The sequence below is a fragment of the Onychomys torridus genome, chromosome 20 (assembly GCF_903995425.1).
Source record: "Onychomys torridus chromosome 20, mOncTor1.1, whole genome shotgun sequence".
Classification (NCBI taxonomy): Eukaryota; Metazoa; Chordata; class Mammalia; order Rodentia; family Cricetidae; genus Onychomys; species Onychomys torridus.
Genome location: NC_050462.1, coordinates 19199699 through 19207176, shown reverse-complemented (window position 1 = coordinate 19207176; position 7478 = coordinate 19199699).

Here is a 7478-nt window from a genome sequence, read left to right as displayed (position 1 = left end):
ATCCCAGCACTCGGGAGGCAGAGGCAGGTGAAGCTTTGTGAGTTCAAGGCCAGCTTGGGCTACAGAGCGAGATCCAGGACAGGCACCAAAGCTACACAGAGAAACCCTGTCTCAAAAAACCAAAAACCAAAACAAAACAAGTGGGGCGTGGTGGTACAGTCCTATAATCCAAGAACTCTGGAGGCTGAATCAGGACCATGGCAACTTTGAGTCTAACCTTGCTTATTACATAGTGAGTTCCAGGCCAGTCTGGGATATATGGCAAGATTCTGCCTTAATTTAAAAAAAGATAAAAAGAATAAGTAAATCGTAGTGGGAAGGCTGAAAACAAAGTCAAAACGATGAGTTTTAACACCTCGAACGAACTGAAGGTTGCCTGGAGCCAGAACTGGAGACTGAGGCACAGGCAGCGCTCAAGATGACCTCTAGCTCTGGCTCAGCGGACGGGAAAGACGACTCCAGGTGCTCAGAGCAGCCAGGGAAAACTATTCCATTACCGTCTTACCTTTAGATTGCTTTGGTTTCCCAAGACGGTCGGTCTACTACAGCGGATGCTCAGGAGCCAAAGCTCTGAGGAGGCCATCCTTGTCCGCTGGAGTAGTTGTGACACCGGGCGAATTCACATACTCCTGCTTCTTTTCTCACGTGGTGTTCTCTCACCACTTGGCATGAGATGTGGGGGATAATTGCAGGCAGTGCGAAAGAAGAGAAATCTAGTGAACCGCAGCTCCTCAACCAGGAGCGCAAAGAGGACCCCTGGGAAACCCGGAGGCGCCAAACAGATGAGAGGGGAGGAGCTTGGAAGGCTGCTCCTGAAAATTGTTCGTGAACTTCTGATCCTACCCTTGATTTGATGTTAAATCACATGGACATCAATGGCTGAGTGGCCGGACCACGACCTGGACCCTGGACAGCCAAGATCATTGACTGTGCATTGGCTAGAGAGAGAACTGAACAGGGCTTGGTGGGTTTTGACACTTAGGTTGACACTGGAATCGTAATCACAGTTGACTGGTTGGAACATGTAAATTCAGCATCAATTGCCTGTTAAAACAAAGCCGTCAGTCTTCTTTGTAGGATGTAAATAAGACCTCCAGTTCTATAATAAAATTTGAAAAGGTCAGCCAGACTGGCCAAGTGGCTCAGTGGGAAAAGTTGCTCCCTGTGCAAGCCTGATGACCTGAGTTTCATTCCAGGATCCCATGGTGGAAGGAGAGAACTGACTCCTGAAAGTTGTCCTGTGATGCTCACACATGCATGCCCACACTCACAACACACACACACACACACACACACACACACCACTAACAACACCACCAATGATGATAAACTTTTTTAAAGATTGAGAATGTCCAGAATACAATCCCGAAGAATAAATGCAGTGTGCAAAGAACCAGTGACCCTGAGCCACCCGAAGAAACCAGCATTGGGTTACAACACACCACCAGACCTGGATCCTTCACGTGGAAGCTGGGATAGAATATGGGGGCCTCATTCTTGCATAGCCAGTGCTTTACTGACTAACCTTTCTCTCAGCCCAACAAAAATATTTTAAACACGCTAATTAAAAAAAATTAAACAAGAGTTCTATAGTCAATAAAAATACTCTTCAGGAATCAAGAAAAGTAAAAACGTTTTTATACAAAGAACGAGAGAATTCGCTGCCAGCAAGCCTCCCCTAGAAGAATAGCTGAGGGGCATTCTTGAGACACAAGGGAAACAGTGTCGGAAAGAAGGACATGGCAGACGCCTTAGAGAATCCTCTTCTGTCCATTGCTTTGAGTATACCTGATGATTGACAGCAGCAATTACACTTAATGGGGTTTTCGGTGCATGCAGATGCACCGACATAGTAAGAATGCAATAAGTAAGAAATTATATAAAGCAGGGCAAGAAAAGGAGCTAGATGGCAGTGAGGTTTCTGTATCCCACTTCCACTGATAAAATATTGATTCTAAGTAAATCTGAAAAGTTAGGTACGTGCGTTGAAACTTACGAGCCTCAGATGGAGAGGCACTCAGAGGGTATTTGTAGCACTAAAAATTTATATTAGAAAAAAGTCTCAAATCAATCATCTAAATGTCTAATTCAAGAAGCTACAGACAGATTAAAACAGGCTCAGAGCAATTATAATGAAGAAGTAAAGGACAAGGATACAATTGATGAACTGCAATGGGAGGTCAATAAAGCTCGAAAAGTTCTTAATATGTAAATGGTAGAAAGAATGCAGCAATTACCAATATATGACAGGTAATGAAATATCGCTGCAAATTCCATAGGTATTAAATATCAATATAATAAGAGGATACTATGACTTACTATTTATAAGTGGCAGAAGAATATATAAACAAACTATCCAATATCCTCTTTTTAAAAAAATATTTACAAGCCGGGCGGAGGTGGCGCATGCCTTTAATCCCAGCACTCGGGAGGCAGAGCCAGGTGGATCTCTGTGAGTTCGAGGCCAGCCTGGGCTACAGAGTGAGTTCCAGGAAAGGCGCAAAGCTACACAGAGAAACCCTGTCTCGAAAAAACCAAAAAATATATATATTTACTTATTTTTATCTCATGTTGGAGACAATCCCAACCTGTGGAACAGTCCTTGAAGGGAGGATTGAGGATTAACAAGCAATAGATATGAAAAATAGAGACATAAAGGATAACACCTAGTGTAATAGATGTAAGAGGAAAAGATGGACACAGGATAGCTTCTGGGTCAATACCACTGTCGCCTTGAGTTTATTCCTAAGGGGACTTTTATACACCAGGAAGGGGAGAGGCAAAGGATCTCCCCTTTCAAGGTCAAGGTCAAGGTACAAAGTACAAACAAGTGTAGACCCTTCCTTAATTATCAAAACACCTGGTAACCACTCCTTATGGCAAAGCATCTTATAATTAGGCTTGAAATATAAGACAGCTGGTAACCATGCCTTTGGACAAAACAACTTATTATGCAGCCTTGCAGGGCAAATCAAACTTGGACTCTCTGACCCTGAGTCAAGATGGAATAAGGCCTCACTATGGAGTCTCTGTGGGCCCCCACAATCTTATGTGCATTGGTGTTCTGCTTTCATGTGTGTATTAAATATTAAAATGATAAGAGAATACTATGCTTTCTGTGTGAGGGTGTCAGATCCCCTAAAACTGGAGTTACAGACAGTTGTGAGCCTCCATGTGGGTGCTGGGAATTGAACCCAGGTCCTCTGGAAGGGTAGTTAGTGCTCTTAACCACTGAGCCATCTCTCCAGCCCCCAATATCCTCTCACGATGAGATGGATAGTCTGAACAGTCTTATGGCATTTAAAGAGAATTTAATTCTTAGTTAATAAACCTAAAAATTTCAAGGAGTTTCTGGTTACAGATGGTTTTCCTGGTAACAAACAGGTAACACAGAAGAGAGAATCCAATTTTACAAACTCTTTTCAGGAAAATAGGAGACAAGGAAATATTACCCAGCAGCCCATTTTAGGGGCCACCATTACTTTGATAAGGAAACTAAAGACAGTGAAAAAAACTACAGATCAATACTCATATTTCAATGTTTCATATATGAAAACATATGCCCAACCCCTCAAGGAAATGGAACCCAACAATATATAGTAAAGGGAACACACTACACTGTCTTAGTTCAGGTTTCTATTGTTGTGAAAAAACACCATGATCAACCATGCAGTGGTGGTGCATGCCTTGAATCCCAGCACTCGGGAGGCAGAGTCAGGTGGATCTCAATGAGTTCAAGGCCAGCCTGGTCTACAGAGTTTCAAGACAGCCAGGACTACACAGAGAAATTCTGTCTTGAAAAACCAAAACCAAAAGAAACAAAGCAACAAAACCCACCATGACCAAAAGTGGTGTGTGAGGAAATGATCTATGTGCCTTATATATTCTGGGCTTCATTGAAGGAAACCAAGGCAGGATCTCAGGGAAGTAATTAAAGCAGAGGCCATGGAGGATCCCTGCATACTGCTTGCTCATCATTGTTTGCTCAGCCTGCTTTCTCATATACCTCAGCCCACCTGCCCAGGGTGGCACTGCCCATGACAAGCAGGGTCTTCCTACATTGATCACTAGTTAAGGATATACCCCAAAAGCTTGCCTACAGGTCAGTCTTATGGAGGCATTTTCTCAATTGTGTTTCCCTTTTCTTAGATAATGAATTCTAGCTAGTGTCAAGTTGAAAATGAAACAAACATAAACCTAACCAAGTGGGATTCATCCTGTGACCACAACTTTGACCAACATGGAATATCATCCAAGATAATCCATCATATTATCCATTGAAAGAATAAAACAAATGCCACATAGATTATAGACACAGTTGCAAAGTTTATACGTGTGTGTAGACATGGTGTATGCTTGTCATCTCAGCACTTGGAAGGCTGAGGCAAGAGGACCACAAGTTCCAGGCCCACTTGGGATACACTGTGAGATCCTCTCTCAAGAAAAAAGCAAAACAAGCAAACGAAATGTATTTAACGCACACCTGTAAAGCCTTTAGAAGGAAGCAAGATTAAAAAAAACTTTCATGATTTAAAGCTAAGGAGAGAGTTTTGCCATGATGCAAAAGCTTGAGCCAGGAGATGGGGAGAAGGCTTGGTGGGTGAAGGTCTTGGTGCATGAGTAGGAGACTTACCCGGCCCCCTTGTAAACTCAGCACTCCATGGAAGAAACAGGTTGGCTAGCTAGATGAGATGAATGGCTGAGCTCTGGGTTCAGCAAGAGACACTGCCTCAGTAAATAATGTGGAGAGCAGTCAAGGAAGACACTTAACATGAACCTAAGGCCTCCACAGGCATGCACATGTGCATGTGAACCTGTACATGTGTGCCTACACACATGCAAACAGGTGTTGTTGGTTGTTTTCTTACTTTTTTGGCTCATTTGCTCTTCGGGGGCCCGCCACCCAGCTCCCAAATAAATCACACAGGGAGTCTTATTATTATTTATAAATGCCCGGCCTTAGCTTGGCTTGTTTCTTGCCAGCTTTTCTTAACTTTAAATTATCTCGTCTACCTTTTGCCTCTGGGCTTTTTCCTTTCCTTCTGGATATCTTACTTTCACTCTTACTCTGAGGCTGGCTGTGTGGCTGGGTAGCTGGCGCCCAGCATGCTCCTCTTCTTGTTCTCTTGATCTTTCTTATTTCATTCCCAGATTTCTCCTTCTATTTATTCTCTCTCCCTGCCAGTCCCACCTATCCTTTCTCCTGCCCTCCTATTGGCCATTCAGCTCTTTATTAGACCATCATGTATGTTAGACAGGCACAGTAACACAGCTTCACAGAGTTAAATACAGCAGAAACAAATGTAACACATCTTAAAATCATATTCCACAACAAGCAGACACACATATCACACACACAAACATGCAGAAGTTTAAAGAGTGAATGCTTGAACCATGAAAGAAGAAATTGATAGGTTTCATCAAATAAAAAACTTGCTAATCAAAAGACATTTTAGAGCATGAAAAGAAAAGTTTAGCCAGGTTGTGGTGGTGCACGCCATTAATCCCAGCACTCGGGAGGCAGAGCCATGCAGATCTCTGTGAGTTCGAGGCCAGCCTTGTCTTCAGAGCAAGATCCAGGACAGGCACTAAAACTACACAGAGAAACCCTGTCTCAAAAAAATAAAATAAAAAAATAAAAGCTTGATATTGGAAGGATATATTTACAAATCACATTTGCAACAAAACACTTTTATTCAGGATGTATAAAAACCCCTTAGACTTGCACAGTAAGGAACAATCAAATTGTAAAGTGGACTAAAGAAGGGCATGCATGGATGGAAAATAGGGCATGAAAAGACATACAATTTCATTAGTCATTAAGGAAAGGTAAATTAAAATCACAGTGTATCTGTAAGAGTGGCAAAATGAAAAAATCACTCACTGGAACATCAAATGATGACAGAGATGCAATGGATCGGACTCTTGTGTTCTGGCAGTGTGAGTGCAAAATGTCCAGTCACCAGGGAAAGAAGTCTTCAGAGTTCTTAAGTAAAATCAAACATGTATCTATCACCACATCCAGCAACCCACTCCTACATATTTACCATAGAAAAACAAATGTTCCCAAAACATTTGTGCATCCCAATGAAACTGTTCATAAATGTTTATAACTGCTTCTATTCATAGTCACCCCAAATCGGAAACAACATCAATATAAATGTCCTCCAAGAGGAACAAACAGCGGAACATCTCAACAATGGAATTCTCTTTAGCGCTGTGCAGAACCAGCTATTGAATCATGCAGAAACTTGGATGAATCTCAAAGTCATTAGGCCAAGTGAAAGGAGCCAGCCAGCCTCACAGGGTAGATTCCACTTAGGAGAATGTCTCTAACAGTCAGCATGCTCCCGAGAGGCAGCAGACCGACATGGCTTCCCTGTTAGGGTTCAGAGGGGAGACACAGTGGAAACTTTGGTTTTGCTCATTCATTGTTTTGGTTTTGAGGCAGGGTCTCACTGTGTCTAGCCCAAACTTGCCTTGGAACTGGTGATGCTCCTGCTTGAGTCTTTGGACTGCCGGGATGATAGGTATGTGCCATCACACCCAGTCCAGAAATGTGTATTTTCATGGCATTGGTTATGATGGGAGCTGGATGAGTTTATAGACATGTCAAAACTTACAGTACCAAGCACAGAAGAGGTCATTTTTGCTGTTTGCTACATTTTAAAACTCAGGCTATAAAGACAATGGAGGAATGCCTAGGCATATGAAAAAGGTGGACATGTGTCACCTTGCTGGGTTTTTCTTTGTTTTCCTGGCATGGGGAACATCTTGGGCCTTTCAGACTTAGGATTCTCCATGTTTTCCCATTCCCATCTCCATCAAGGCAGCTCCGAAACCTGAGTCACCGAGTCCAGATCTGGAACAGATAGCACAGAGGACAGGCTATCAGAAAGTTAATGACTTGGCTGCGTGCCGTGGCTTAAAGGAACAAGGAGGAAATTCAAACCTTACTGGAAGCGTTCTGTCCAGGAGACAGGGAGACATGCTTTACTTTTAATCAGCTCTCCCTGCATTTGGTTCCAAGTGCTTTGTTAGGTCAACAAATGCCCAACTTCAACATTGTAAGCTCATAGGAAAGAGAAAATGAAAAATATAGAAAGAGTTTTTTGGGTACAACAGACCTGTGCTACTGAGGATGAAGTAAGACTTCCGGTTTGTTGATTGTTTTTCTGAACTAAGGATTTATCTGTCCTGTGCAGAGTTGTCTTCAACACCCTAGACATAATGATATTGAATTCAGTTAGTAATTATGAGGGTATAATTGGCCATTAAAAGTTGTCTTTAACTGGTTAACATATTTTTTTAGGTTCCCTGCTTGTAAACTGTATTAGTAATCATGGTAAAAACAGGATAGTGAGAAAGGGATGTCGGTGAAACTATCTTTGATGTTCAAATACCATATTCCAGAGCAGAAAAGGGAAGCATGGGCGCAGCCAGGCTTGACAGCTCTGTCCAGAGGGGAGGCTCAGAGA